Raw genomic sequence first — 12617 nt, 5'->3', positions numbered from 1 at the left:
GCCCTGGTGTGTGCTCAGGGACGGTGAAGCCCTTGGAACAGCGACCTGAAAAGTGAATCTCCAGTACAATGAACCTAGTCACAGGCGCCATATTGTAAGTTTGTCTCATCGCCCAATATTTTGAGTGAAATGTGCCCAGCACTGCAGATTTTCCTGGGAGTGTAGGTTTTCATGATTGACGTTGGCCAGTAATGCACAGGCAAAGCAATGTGACAAATCAGAGATGGCGCCCATTTGGAAAAATGTGGCAAATTTGAGAACAGTCTACAAAGAAGCTTCCTGCTTGCTGAGTAGGTGTTTTCTGAGTTCTTCCTCCAGAGTGTAGCCAATAACTTAGTTTCCAAAGATCATACCTGGGTGACAGGGGAAAAAAAGTTAACCTTCCTTAAGCCAAAACCAAATGATTGTAGATTTCTCAACTTATATTGGCCAGAGTAGAACTTATAAATGGGTGTCAATATGGGGGCAATTTTGTTTCTCAGATTTCTTCAGAAAAATTCCCCCAACACGGAGGGGTTGTCAGAGGCAGTACATTTTGGTTGTTACTAACCTGCTAAATTTGAGTGAATAGTTTTGAATCTTTTTAAGATCTGACCCATCACCCTAGAACTCACACAGCATATTTTCTGATGCTTTAATTTCTAGCTTTTGGAGTCGACCAGCAATTAATAGTTGAGAATAATATTTCTTTTTTTTCATATTTTTAAAGGTTTATTTATTTTTTTAAAGAGCTTTTAAAAAATGTTTGTTTATATTTTTGATAGAGAAAGAGGCAAAGACAGAGGGAGACACAGAATCCAAAGCAGGCTCCAGGCTCTGAGCTATCAGCACAGAGCCCGACTCGGGGCTCAAACTCACAAACCATGAGATCATGACCTGAGCTGAAGTCAAGAGGTGGATGCTCAACTGACTGAGCCACCCAGGCGCCCCTCATTTTTTGAACTTCAACAACGAATATGCCCGGGTCACAAGTGTCAAGTTTAACGTTGGCAACTGTTGTGACTCTGTCGAGGCCGAGCGGGATCACCAGGCCGTGCAAGGGAATGGCCTGTATCCAGCCCTGGAACCGGCTGCCGTGAAGAGGGGCGTCGCTGACCCAGGAGGAGCCCATCTTTGTCTCTCTCCGTGGGTCGTGAAAACGCAGACCTCGCCCTTTTGTGGGGTAAACAGAAGTTGCGTCTCCAGCACAAACAAGCCGTGAAGAAGGCAGCTTGCATTCTGGTCGGGGTTGGGGACATACGGCAGGGGCAGGGATGTGCGTCCCAACTGTCGCCAGGGGCAGCGAGGCTGTGGCGGCCACATCTGGGCTGGCACCTTTGAAGAGCTCCTTAGTCCGCAGGCGGAGGCATGCGAAGCCTCTTTGCTTTTCTTTTCCGCTTCTCAAGCTAGCGCTGCTTCTGGAAAGCCATAGTGACTTCATGTCAATGGGGGGGGGGGGCAGGGAACAATCAGGCGGTGATACCAGAATGCGCTGTGCACAAAACTAGAGGGCAGGACAAGAGTGCCGTTCCTTGCTCAATCCGGCAGAAGATGTGCTTTCCCCGGCTCGAAAGGTGCAGGACCCCGGCCTCCGAAACAAAGTCGTGGGAGCCCCTCATCACCGCGAGCGCCTGTGTGCCCGAGTCAGTGTGGGAAACGAAGGCCCGTGAGCTGGCTCCACGCGGCAGGTGTCTGCTCTGGTTCTGGTCCTGCTGCTCCGGCCGCCCCATTTCTCCGTGGAGTTCGGATGACGGAAGGTGCACCTTACGGGAAATAAGATCTCAGTAGAAGAACGAAGAATGTAGCCGGAAAAATGCTCCTTGGCTGGTGCTTGGAGCCTGGGGGCTCCTGCCACGTCCAGGGGCCGCCTCAGCAAGGTGACCGTGGCTTTCTCCTGTATTCTAACGGTTGCAGTGTGGGGGGTCTGGAGGGGCCGGCGTCGCAGAGGGCACCGCGGCAGGCCGCCTGCCAAGAGCGGCTGTCTCTTGGTACCTGCACCCGCTTTAGTTTAATGGCGCGCCCGTCAGACTGCACGGGGTCAGCACGCGTGCGCTTTATCGGTGCCCGGGGTGGCTGGAGGTGTGGAGCACGGGGCCTCCCCGAGGAAGCCTCGTCCTCAGGGGTCCCCTCCCCCACCCTCGGCCGGGCGCACCTCCCAACCCCCCACCTCTTCTGCCGCTCAACTGCGCCTCCGTCCAGAAGGCCCTCTGCCCCACCGGGCGGTCCACGCTGAGCCTGTCCCCCGAGAGCCGCCCTCTGTGGAAGCTCTCACGACCCTCCGGCTGCAAGCAGCCCCCTCCTCGCTGAAGTCACGGGGCACTTCCTTACGTCGTTAGGCCACTTGCTACCTTCCAGCACGTGCCTTCGCGAAGCTCCCGCGAGGCCGCAAATTCCCCGAAAGCAGGACCGGCTGTTTCCCGCCCTCCCGTGCAGCTCCGCCTGACGGCGGCCTTCGTGCTTGGAGCACACGCAGCAGAACAAACCCTGCAGCGCTCGGGCTGCGCGCACGGGAAGCTCGGCCCGGGGCGTGGGGGAGGCTGGAGGGCGCACAGGCAGCCTCTGCGGGCCCGCCCTGACGCGTTCCTTCGCAGCAAGGAGAGAACGCGTGTTTTGGGGGCCTGGAAGGTTACTGGCGGCCCCGTTCCGTGGCTCCCTTTGGCAGACGCCCGCAAGGCGATACCCGGTTTCCTCCGCACTGAAAGCTGGAACAGTCAGGCCTCGACCGGAGCCAGGGTTCAGGTGTTTTCCCCGTCTCGGGATTTACGCTCGATGCTTTCACGGAGGGACCATTAGAGCTGGCGCTCCCCGCCCACGGGCATCCACGGGGGGGGGGGCATCCCTGCAGCTAGAGGCACTTTGGGGAAGTTCCCGTGGCCACTTCCCCACTTCCTGGACACAAATGGCTTTTCTTTTGGCGAGTAGGCGTTTTCAGGCCATTAATTCCTGATTCACACTGACCACCGCAGTGGGTTTGAAGGGCGGCCCGAGAGAAGCAACCGCCGTGGGAAAGTGGGGTTTGGCCCGTGCGCGGCACCTGCTCTGTGATGGGGAGAACGCCGCACCCCGCCCGTCCCCCACTCTTTCCTGCAGAAGACCCACTGGGGCTCTCGACGTGGCCACGTGGTGCCAGGCCCCCCGACAAGACTGCCACCGCTCTGCTCCCGTGGGGCCCGGGGTCTGGTGGAGGAAGATGCTCGCAACTGGAGGCAGGACGCAGCGGCGAGGGACCCCGGAGAAAGACCCCCAGGGTGAGGGGGGGTCTGCGAGCAAGTCCCCGTCCGGGCAAGCGCAGGTCAGAGCAGATACTCTGGGGCGTCTGGGGGGGGGTCTTACACCCCGACACCTGCAGTCCGAAGGGTGAAGCCCGTAGGCCGGAAGCGTGTGTGCCCTCCCTGCGGGTCCTGAGCCAGAGCAAGCGGGCGGGGGGTGGGGGGCGGCGGAGACGTGGGCGGGACGCCGGCGGCAGGCGTTGAGGGCCGGGGCTGGGAGGGAGGTCACGGCGAGCGGGCCGAGGGCAGGCGGTGGGGGCGGGCCGGCCCGGACCACCATCCCCTTCGTATTCCCACGACCCTTTGTCGGTTCTGGAAATTCAATCTGCGAGTAAAAACTTTATTTTTCCTTAATACGGACTGGCTTCGTTATTGTTATTCTCAAATGAAAACGAGTTAAAGACCTCGCAGTTTTAGATTTTGGTTGGATCATATCGACAGGCTGGCAACCAGCAGAAAGAGAAGCCCGTGGGCCCTCGCCGCTTCTGAAGAGGCGGAGCGTGTCCCCAGGGCGAGGGCCTGCGGGTTTCAGTCGTTGGGGGGCTGCTCGAGGACGCAGCACAAGTGCGGTCTGAGAATTGTTTTCTTCTGACCCGAAGTTGTCACCCGAAGAAGCCGCAGGCGCTCTGAGCCAGGACACGTGGGCGTCAGAGGGGCCCGTGGCTTCGTCCTGCCCCAAAGCAGTCCCGGGGGTGAGCGGGAGCGGGACACCACGGAGCACTGATGGCGGCCTGGCTGTGTGTACCCCCCCCCCCCCCCCCAAAGACGGGCTGCAGCCCGACACTCGCTGCTCCTGCCGCCGCCCCTGCCCTTGCTCGCACCCAACACCCGGAGAACCTGCCGGAGACCGTGGCTCTCGGCCCAACTCCGCGGACACAGCAAGCTGCCGAGAGGCACCGAAGGAGGGACAGGCCGCCCCACACACAGGTGGGTTCACACTCACACGCACGCATGAACTCACACGCACAGAGGTGGGCTCACACTCGCGGGTGGGAGCTCACACGCACGCGTGAGCTCACTTGCACAGAGGTGGGCTCACACTCGCGGGCGGGAGCTCACACGCACGCGTGAACTCACAGGTACAGAGGTGGGCTCACACTCACACGCACGCGTGAACTCACATGCACAGAGGTGGGCTCACACTCACATGCACGCGTGAACTCACATGCACAGAGGTGGGCTCACACTCGCACGCACGCGTGAACTCACACGCACAGAGGTGGGCTCACACTCGCACGCACGCGTGAGCTCACACGCACAGAGGTGGGCTCACACCCGCGGGTGGGAGCTCACACGCACGCGTGAACTCACACGCACAGAGGTGGGCTCACACTCACACACACGCGTGAACTCACACGCACAGAGGTGGGCTCACACTCACACGCACGCATGAACTCACACGCACAGAGGTGGGCTCACACTCACATGCACGCATGAACTCACACGCACAGAGGTGGGCTCACTCGCGGGCGGGAGCTCACACGCACGCGTGAACTCACACGCACAGAGGAGGGCTCACACTCACACACACGTGAACTCACACGCACAGAAGTGGGCTCACACTCACATGCACGCGTGAGCTCACACGCACAGAGGTGGGCTCACACTCACACACACGCGTGAACTCACACGCACAGAGGTGGGCTCACACTCACACGCACGCGTGAACTCACACGCACAGAGGTGGGCTCACACTCACATGCACGCATGAACTCACACGCACAGAGGTGGGCTCACTCGCGGGCGGGAGCTCACACGCACGCGTGAACTCACACGCACAGAGGAGGGCTCACACTCACACACACGTGAACTCACACGCACAGAAGTGGGCTCACACTCACATGCACGCGTGAGCTCACACACACAGAGGTGGGCTCACACTCACACGCACGCATGAACTCACACGCACAGAGGTGGGCTCACACTCACACGCACGCGTGAACTCACACGCACAGAGGTGGGCTCACTCGCGGGCGGGAGCTCACACGCACGCGTGAACTCACACGCACAGAGGAGGGCTCACACTCACACACACGTGAACTCACACGCACAGAGGTGGGCTCACACTCACATGCACGCATGAACTCACATGCACAGAGGTGGGCTCACACTCGCGGGCGGGAGCTCACACTCACATATATGAACTCACACATGCATGATCACTCACACAGAAACTCTCTCTCTCTCTATCACACACACACACACACACACACACACTCCATTGCTCTCTTTTTATTTCTTCAAAAAAAAGGTTGAAACTTGTTCCCCCAAATTTAGGTTTCAGTTTAGTTCTTTTCGGTTTTCTGATTAATGTTTGGGCTCCGTCTCCTCTCTTTCATAGCCCACTTGTTAAACGTCTAGAAAAGCAACACATGTTGGCAGACCTTTCTCGGCGTTTTCTGACTTGCACCAAGGCCCTCACGGAGGCTTTCCAGCTTGGAGGCGGGGATCCGCCCCAAGAACAGCAGCGGCCACAGGACCTGCGGATGCCCCTCCCATCCCAGGTGTTAGGACAGCCAGCTGGGGGCGCGACATGTGACAAGGAGTGACCTGCCTGGGCGTCATGGGCCTGTGTGGCTGGGGGAGGGCTTGCCGGGAGCCGGTACAGCCACGCCTCCCATGGTGTTATGGACGGGCTCTGGGAGGACAGGCCGAGGCCACGGCACGTGAGGCCCCAGAGCTGTGGGCAGGATGGCCGCCGAGCCTCAAGCTGCTTGAGGCCCGAGGCCTGGGGGGCTCTGGGGGTCAGGGCCTCTCCTCCTCCAGCCTCCAGCCCCGTCCGGCCCCTCCCAGGCTCCCCCTCGCCCCTGCAGCGCAATCTCGAAACCCCTCCCTTCCCAGACTGGTGTCTCCACTGTCGGGTCCCACAGATCCAGATCGGAACTCGTTCTGTCCAGACAGGAGGTTTGCTTGTTTTGGGTTGTTACACGGACAACTGAGGTTTACAGCAAGACATCAAAGTTTTAGTAAACACACGTTTTCTGCTCATGCCAATGTGAGCTGGGGATATTGTGGAGAATCTGACTATATACGAAATAATCTTCTAGGTTGGTGACCGGCAAAACCCACCAATTGCTTGTGTTTGCACAGCCCGCAAACTCACAATGGTTTTTCCATTTTTTAATGGGTGAAAAAAATCAAAAGAAGAATTGAATTTCTGGACAAGTGAAAAGTATACGGGGTTCACATTTCCGTGTCTGTAAATAAAGTTTTATTGGCACACAGCATACACGCATTTATGTGTCACCTGCGGCTGCTCCTGGCTATGGCAGCACAGCTGGGAAGCTGTGACTGAGATGTCCGGCCACAAAGCCAGAACCACTCAGTCCGGCCCTTCACAGAAAAGTACTGGGTGGACCTACAGCCCACCGTTTATCTATAATTCATCTTAGATGATCACGACAGGGAATTTTATTCCGGGACACTTCCAACATGCCCGCCGGCTGTCAGGATATCGGCTAGGTGACACAGAGGGTGAAAACATTTTAACCCCACACCGGGACATTCTTAGCACAGCCGGGGGACACGTCCGTGCACAGAGGGCTTCCAAATGCCTCTCGCATCCCTTCCCCCACACATGAGTGTGGCGTGCAAAGTACCTGTGAGTGCACGAAGCTTCCAACCACGTGATTACTCAGGTGAAATGCAGCAAGGATGTGCTTCCTTCCCTGCCCAGGAGCCTAAAGACGTCAACACGGCCACTTATGAAATTGTCCCCAGTTAGTACGAAAAGAGCATCTTGGACTCACGCAGCTTGGCTTTTATGCTTCAGTGAACACAACCAAAGTAAAGGCTGAAAGAAGCGTATGTGAATGACACACATAACTTCTCATGCTCACAGCGGGCTTTCCAGGTATGAATGAGCCCGTTTTACAGCCGAGGCTCGTGGAAAGTCAGGGCCTTGTCCGAGGTTTCAAGGCTGGGATTCCCGATTCTAGAGCACGTGCTTTTACTAATGATCTCGTGCTGTCTCTCTCAGACGGTTTTACTTTCCCACAGCTTTTTAAGGCAAATCTGGAGCATCTGAAGGGGGATCTTTTTTGGTCTTTGTAAAAGAACGAGGAAGCCCTGCATGCAGCCGAGAAGCAGATTTCCGATATCATTTCTGACATTCTTCGTGATTTCTGTGTCACCCAATATCAGAGCTCACGCGAATCGGCAGAGACAATCTTCAAGGACAAAGCTCCCGCTAGAGTCTGATCTAGGGGACAAGAGGCGGCTGCTTACCAAGACCCCGGCCCGGCGCTCTGCTCTGCCATGAAGGGCGCGGCCGGCGGGCGAGCAGGGCTGTGGCCCGGGGGGCGGGCTGTGGTCAGGCTCCTGTTCCGTGAAGGTGACGCCACGGCGACACACAGGGCCTTAAAGGCCCGTGACCGTGAGACACAGGCCACGCGGTCTGGCAAGGTGCCCTCCGCGTCTTGCCAGGGGTTTCTGCTCCCGGCACACGGACCGGCTGCTGGCCGGCGGGACCCATGCGGGACACGGCTTGAGACCTGCTGTGGGTACTCGGAGCCCCTGCAGAGCTCCTCCCCAAGCCCTCCTCCCTGGGCCCCGAACTCCGCAGGGCCGGCCTGTCACACGTGTGCCCACCTGTCAGGAGAGCCACGAGAGCCCTGGTGTCGGCCTGGAGGGCAGGGCTCTCTGGCACTCATGTGGGGCGCGGGGCTTCGGTGATTCCTCCGCGAGGGCACGGGGTGGTTCTGCCCCGGCCCCCAGGAGGCCCCCCATCCTGTCCGCACAGCTGAGGGGACTGTTCCCCTGCCCAGCCCGACCTGGACACCCAGCCCCCCTCACCACCCCTCCCCCCATGCCCGAGTGTGGCCCACACCCGGGCTCTGACACCCCCCAGGCCTCCCCACTCCCCTAGCCCACCCGACCCCCCCCCCCAGCTTCCCCCACCCCCCCACCCCCCCACCACCCCCCTCCCTGGCCCAGATGCTCAGCACCGGCCCCTGTCACACCACTGTCCTAGTTCGGCCTCGCCTTAGCCCCCCGCCCCAGTGCCCGTGTGCACCCCCCAGTCCCCGGCCCCTGGGAGTGCAGCACCCCCTACCCGCCGCCCCCCCCCCCCGCCCCCCGGCACCCAGTGCAGCCCACCACCAGAAGACGCCTTCTCTCTTCTGTTCTGTGTCACCTCCTGCATGCCGACTGTTCACCCCAGGTTTCTGAGCCCACCCCACCCCAGTTTTCCACCTCCTGCGTCAACCCCTTCTCTCTCACCACTTCTAGACGCAAACGGTTCGGCCAGGGAGCATGCGGAAGCTCACGCTCCTCATAGGCCGTTGCCCACCTTTGATTTTCTGCTCTTGGGTCAGGAGTCGACTCCTGATCCAGATAGTCCTGTAATGTCAAGTGTGGCTCCCTGAGGGCTGCGTCCCCACTGGGGTTGTGGGCGCATCAGGAGATTTACGCCGTCTAGTGCAGTGCAAGAATGCAGGGGCTCACACTACACGGAGCTGAATGCCCTGTTCTTAAGAAAAGGTCAGTCTTTTTCTTAAGACCTTCAACTGATTAGACGAGGCCCACCCACACCACAGAACAGTCTGCTTTACTCAAAGTCTACTGATTTGAGTGTTAATCTCATCTAATAAATACCTTCACAGAAACCTCTAGAAACATATTTCACCAAATACCTAGGTGTTGTGGCTATTATAGTCTAAATGTTTGTGTCCCCCACAAATTCATATATTATAACCTATTCACCAAGATGATGGTATTAGTAGGTGGGGCTTTTACATGAGACCCACCCTCCCAGTCCCTTTCACGAGACCCCCCCATCCCTTCCAGCAGCGAGGACACAACAGGAAGAAGCTGTCTGTGAACCCGGAACTGGGCCCTCACCAGATGCCAGATCTGCCTCCGGAGCTGTGATGACCGAATGCCTGACTGAATCAGGTCTAGGGGCTGGACAGCCAGCCCATGTGGGCAGAAGCCGTGGCCTGGCTGGGCTGACGTGTGAAGCCTCCCTTGAGGTCATAGGACGTGTTTTCTAAGTTTATTTATTTTTGAGACAGAGAGAGAGAGAGAGAGACAGACAGACAAAGCATGACCATGGGATGGGCAGAGGGAGAGGGAAACACAGAATCCAAAGCAAGCTCCAGGCTGGGAGCTGTCAGCACAGAGCCTGACACGGGGCTCGAACTCACAGAGTGTGAGATCATGACCTGAGCGGAAGTCTGACGCTTAACCACTGAGCCACCCAGGCGCTCCTGATTTTATGCCACTTTAAAACCAGATTCATCATATACATTCTAGATCTGTTTTTATCTGTGAGCTACACTGTATCAGAAACCATCAACAAAATTGCACTTTCATAATATGTAGCTGAGTGATGTTAAGACTGGGGCACCTTGATGGACATTATCAAAACGTATTTCCTCTACTTTTTAGCATGGAAAGTATCTTTTAAATAATTTTTTAAATGTTTTTTTTTTTTTAATTTATTTTTGAGACAGAGAGAGACAGAGCATGAGCAGGGGAGGGGCAGAGAGAGAGGGAGACACAGAATCTGAAGCAGGCTCCAGGCTCTGAGCTGTCAGCACAGAGCCTGATGCGGGGCTCATACTCATGAGCTGCGAGATCATGACCTGAGCCAGAGTCGGACACTCAGCCGACCGAGTCACCCAGGTGCCCCAGGATGTGTTTTCTATATGGCGAAAGTGGTTTCATTCTTTCTTCCATCTCCTTGCCTATGCCTGTAAATACTTGGGAGTTTTTAACCACTAATTATCGACAAAAGAGAGAGGAAGACATCTTTCCAATGCTGTAAATTATTATTAATCGAATGGCAGCGTGCCTGTCTGTGATTGTGCTGAGGGGAGGTCCCTGCCTCTTTGCCCGAGCTCCGGTCGGGTCAGTGTGCCAGGCTGGTGCCCAGGGCCGCGTCTGGCCACCTGCCGTGTGTCCTTGAGGAAGTCATTCCTCCTCGAGGTCCCTGTTTCCTGGTCCGTGGAATTGATGTAATGACACCTCAGAGAATTCCATGAAGGCTGCTCTCCCGGCCCCCGCGGCCCCCACCCTGCCCTCCAGACAGTTGCATCAACTTCCAAGATTTCTCCGTCTCTGAAGATGTGGACTGTTGTGTTTTTAAACAACTGCCTTTAGGCTCCCTGCAGAAGGACACATAGTGACTGCGCCTGTCGCCTCTCTGGGCTCAGCTAACGGGTCCCTTCACTTGAGTAATCGTGGAGATTCTTATGGGACAATAACTCTAAATCAGTGATGCTGGAACTCCAGGAAGCATTCTTTTTCATCTATTTTTAGAAAATGTGGGCAGTGTGAGCACGTGTGTGAGCATGTAAGTGTGCGGGGGGTAGGAGCGTGTGAGCACATAAGCAAGTGTGAGCATGTGAGTGTGTGTCTGTGCCCCAGGAGCTGCGGTGGGGCCGTGAGTGCGGTCAGCAGGTGTTCCAGAAACGGATTTGACCGGACGTGTGGGTGCGGAGGCTGAACGTGAGGACCGAGGGCAGAGGAGGAAATGAACGGGTTGAAATAAACGTAAGTTCTGTGAGAAACATACCAGGGGTTAGAAGATGACAGTGGGTGAAAGGCAAAATACACTTTAAGAGCAAATAGCATGCACAGGGACAAAAACCCAGCAGGGACAAGGCACAGAAGACGAAAATAAGCCCTAAGCACCGAGAATCGCGGACGGGGAGAGGTCCGCGGGGACCCCGTGTGAGGCTCATTGCACGTCCACGCACACCGGCAGCAGGTGTGAACCGTGGGGCTTGCCGGCGGGTGAGGGGAAGCAGGTCTGCGACCGCTACAGGTGCGAGTGCTGGACGCGCCCCCGGTGGCAGCCGGGAGGGCAGCGGACGGCCGTGCTCCACGGAGGAGCCCCAGCGCCCGTGGCGGTGACGGTGGCGGTGCCGGCCCCGGGCTGTCACCGGTGCGCACTTGGCCGCGGGGCCGACGGGCGGGCGAGGCGAGGGGCCGCCAGCGCACCTGTGACCCGAGGCGGCCCCTCCTGTGACCGCGCTGGCTTTCGTGCGTGATGGCCGCGGGCCCGGCTGGACGGGGCCCCCTTTCCTCGGTGTCTCCACGGGCCTCGCGGGTGGAGGTGGCCAGCGTGGGGGCCGGTGAGGAGCTGGACGCCCCCGGGTGTTTGCACCTCTCATGGGCCGCGCCTCCCGGTCTCCTGTTCCTCTGCCCTCCGACGGATTCACGCGGCCGGAGAAAAGAGGAGTTGGTGACGCCTCGGTTTGAGACAAGGAAAGAAGGAGCCATGAATTGGCTGAAGCTTTCACTGTCCTCATGCAACGGAGCTTAGACGTGGACAATCGGGCGCAGCTCTGCCCGACGATGGCGGCCCGAGGAGGGTCCAGTGGCCTCGTGCCGCAGGGCATTCGGAGCCCAGGGACGCAGAGTGCGGCTCCTTCCGTAGACCGGGGCACCGGCGACGGGCACACGCGGGCCGTGGCCAGCGTGAACCAGGAGCACCCTGAGGGTCCTGGCCTCGCCCCCCGGGGTCCCCGTGGGGACATGCACAGTGGCCTGTGCCCTTCCCCCAGTTCCTGAGAACATTCTTGGGCAGAGGCAGAGCGTGGCTGGCTCTTCCTTGGCGGCCGTGACCGAAAACATCCCAGGACCAAAGGCTCTTACTTGCACAATGATTTTATTCACTCACTTGCTTGACTTGGTCACAAAAATCTGACACCCGGTGGCTGAGCCGTGTCTCCTGACGGGAGCAGGGCAGGCGCGGCCCACGGGAGGGGCGCTGGCGGGGCTCAGCGGACGCTGCCTCCCGAAGTGGGAGGAGGTGTTTTGCAAAGCTGTGAGCACCAAGGCAGTTGACAGAAGCGTTGCGTTCTCAGACCTGAGTCACTGGTCTTACAAATTGTACTGTTAGGGTGGAGTTAACACATTTCTTTTCATCTTTCCCTTGTTGAAAAGTAAGTTTTCTTTGTGGCATGCAAACAAGAACGGTAAACATCTACACTTTCCCGTTGCTTTTTTTAGAAGAAAGGAATTAGCAAAAGCAGGTACCTTGTTAGGAGCAGATTATGCATAAAAGGAATGCACAAAGCATCGGGATAAAAAGCTCTCGCGTCACTGAGATGCTTCAAGTTAGCCTCTGGGACAAGTGCCTCTTAGGTCATTTCAGACCGAGGCCCTTCTCGGGACCCTCCGTGGATTAGGAAATAAAACAACACCCATTGTCCGGGTCCCTTGTAGCCACACTTGTGCTAACTCGGGTTAATTGGGACTTGTGCTCCGAACACTTGGGGACTTTGCAGGGTGGAACTGGAGTGTTGCGGGGGCTTTGCAACGTGCAGACCAGGACAAAAGTCGCAGGTGACAGCTTTGTTGGCCCAGATAATGAGGCAGGGAGAGGCCGGGGGGCTCTGAGAAGGTCTGGAGCTGGAC

This window comes from Panthera onca, chromosome D3 (genome assembly GCF_046562875.1).
Source record: "Panthera onca isolate mPanOnc1 chromosome D3, mPanOnc1 haplotype 2, whole genome shotgun sequence".
Taxonomy (NCBI): Eukaryota; Metazoa; Chordata; class Mammalia; order Carnivora; family Felidae; genus Panthera; species Panthera onca.
Note: the sequence above shows the minus strand (reverse complement) of the source record.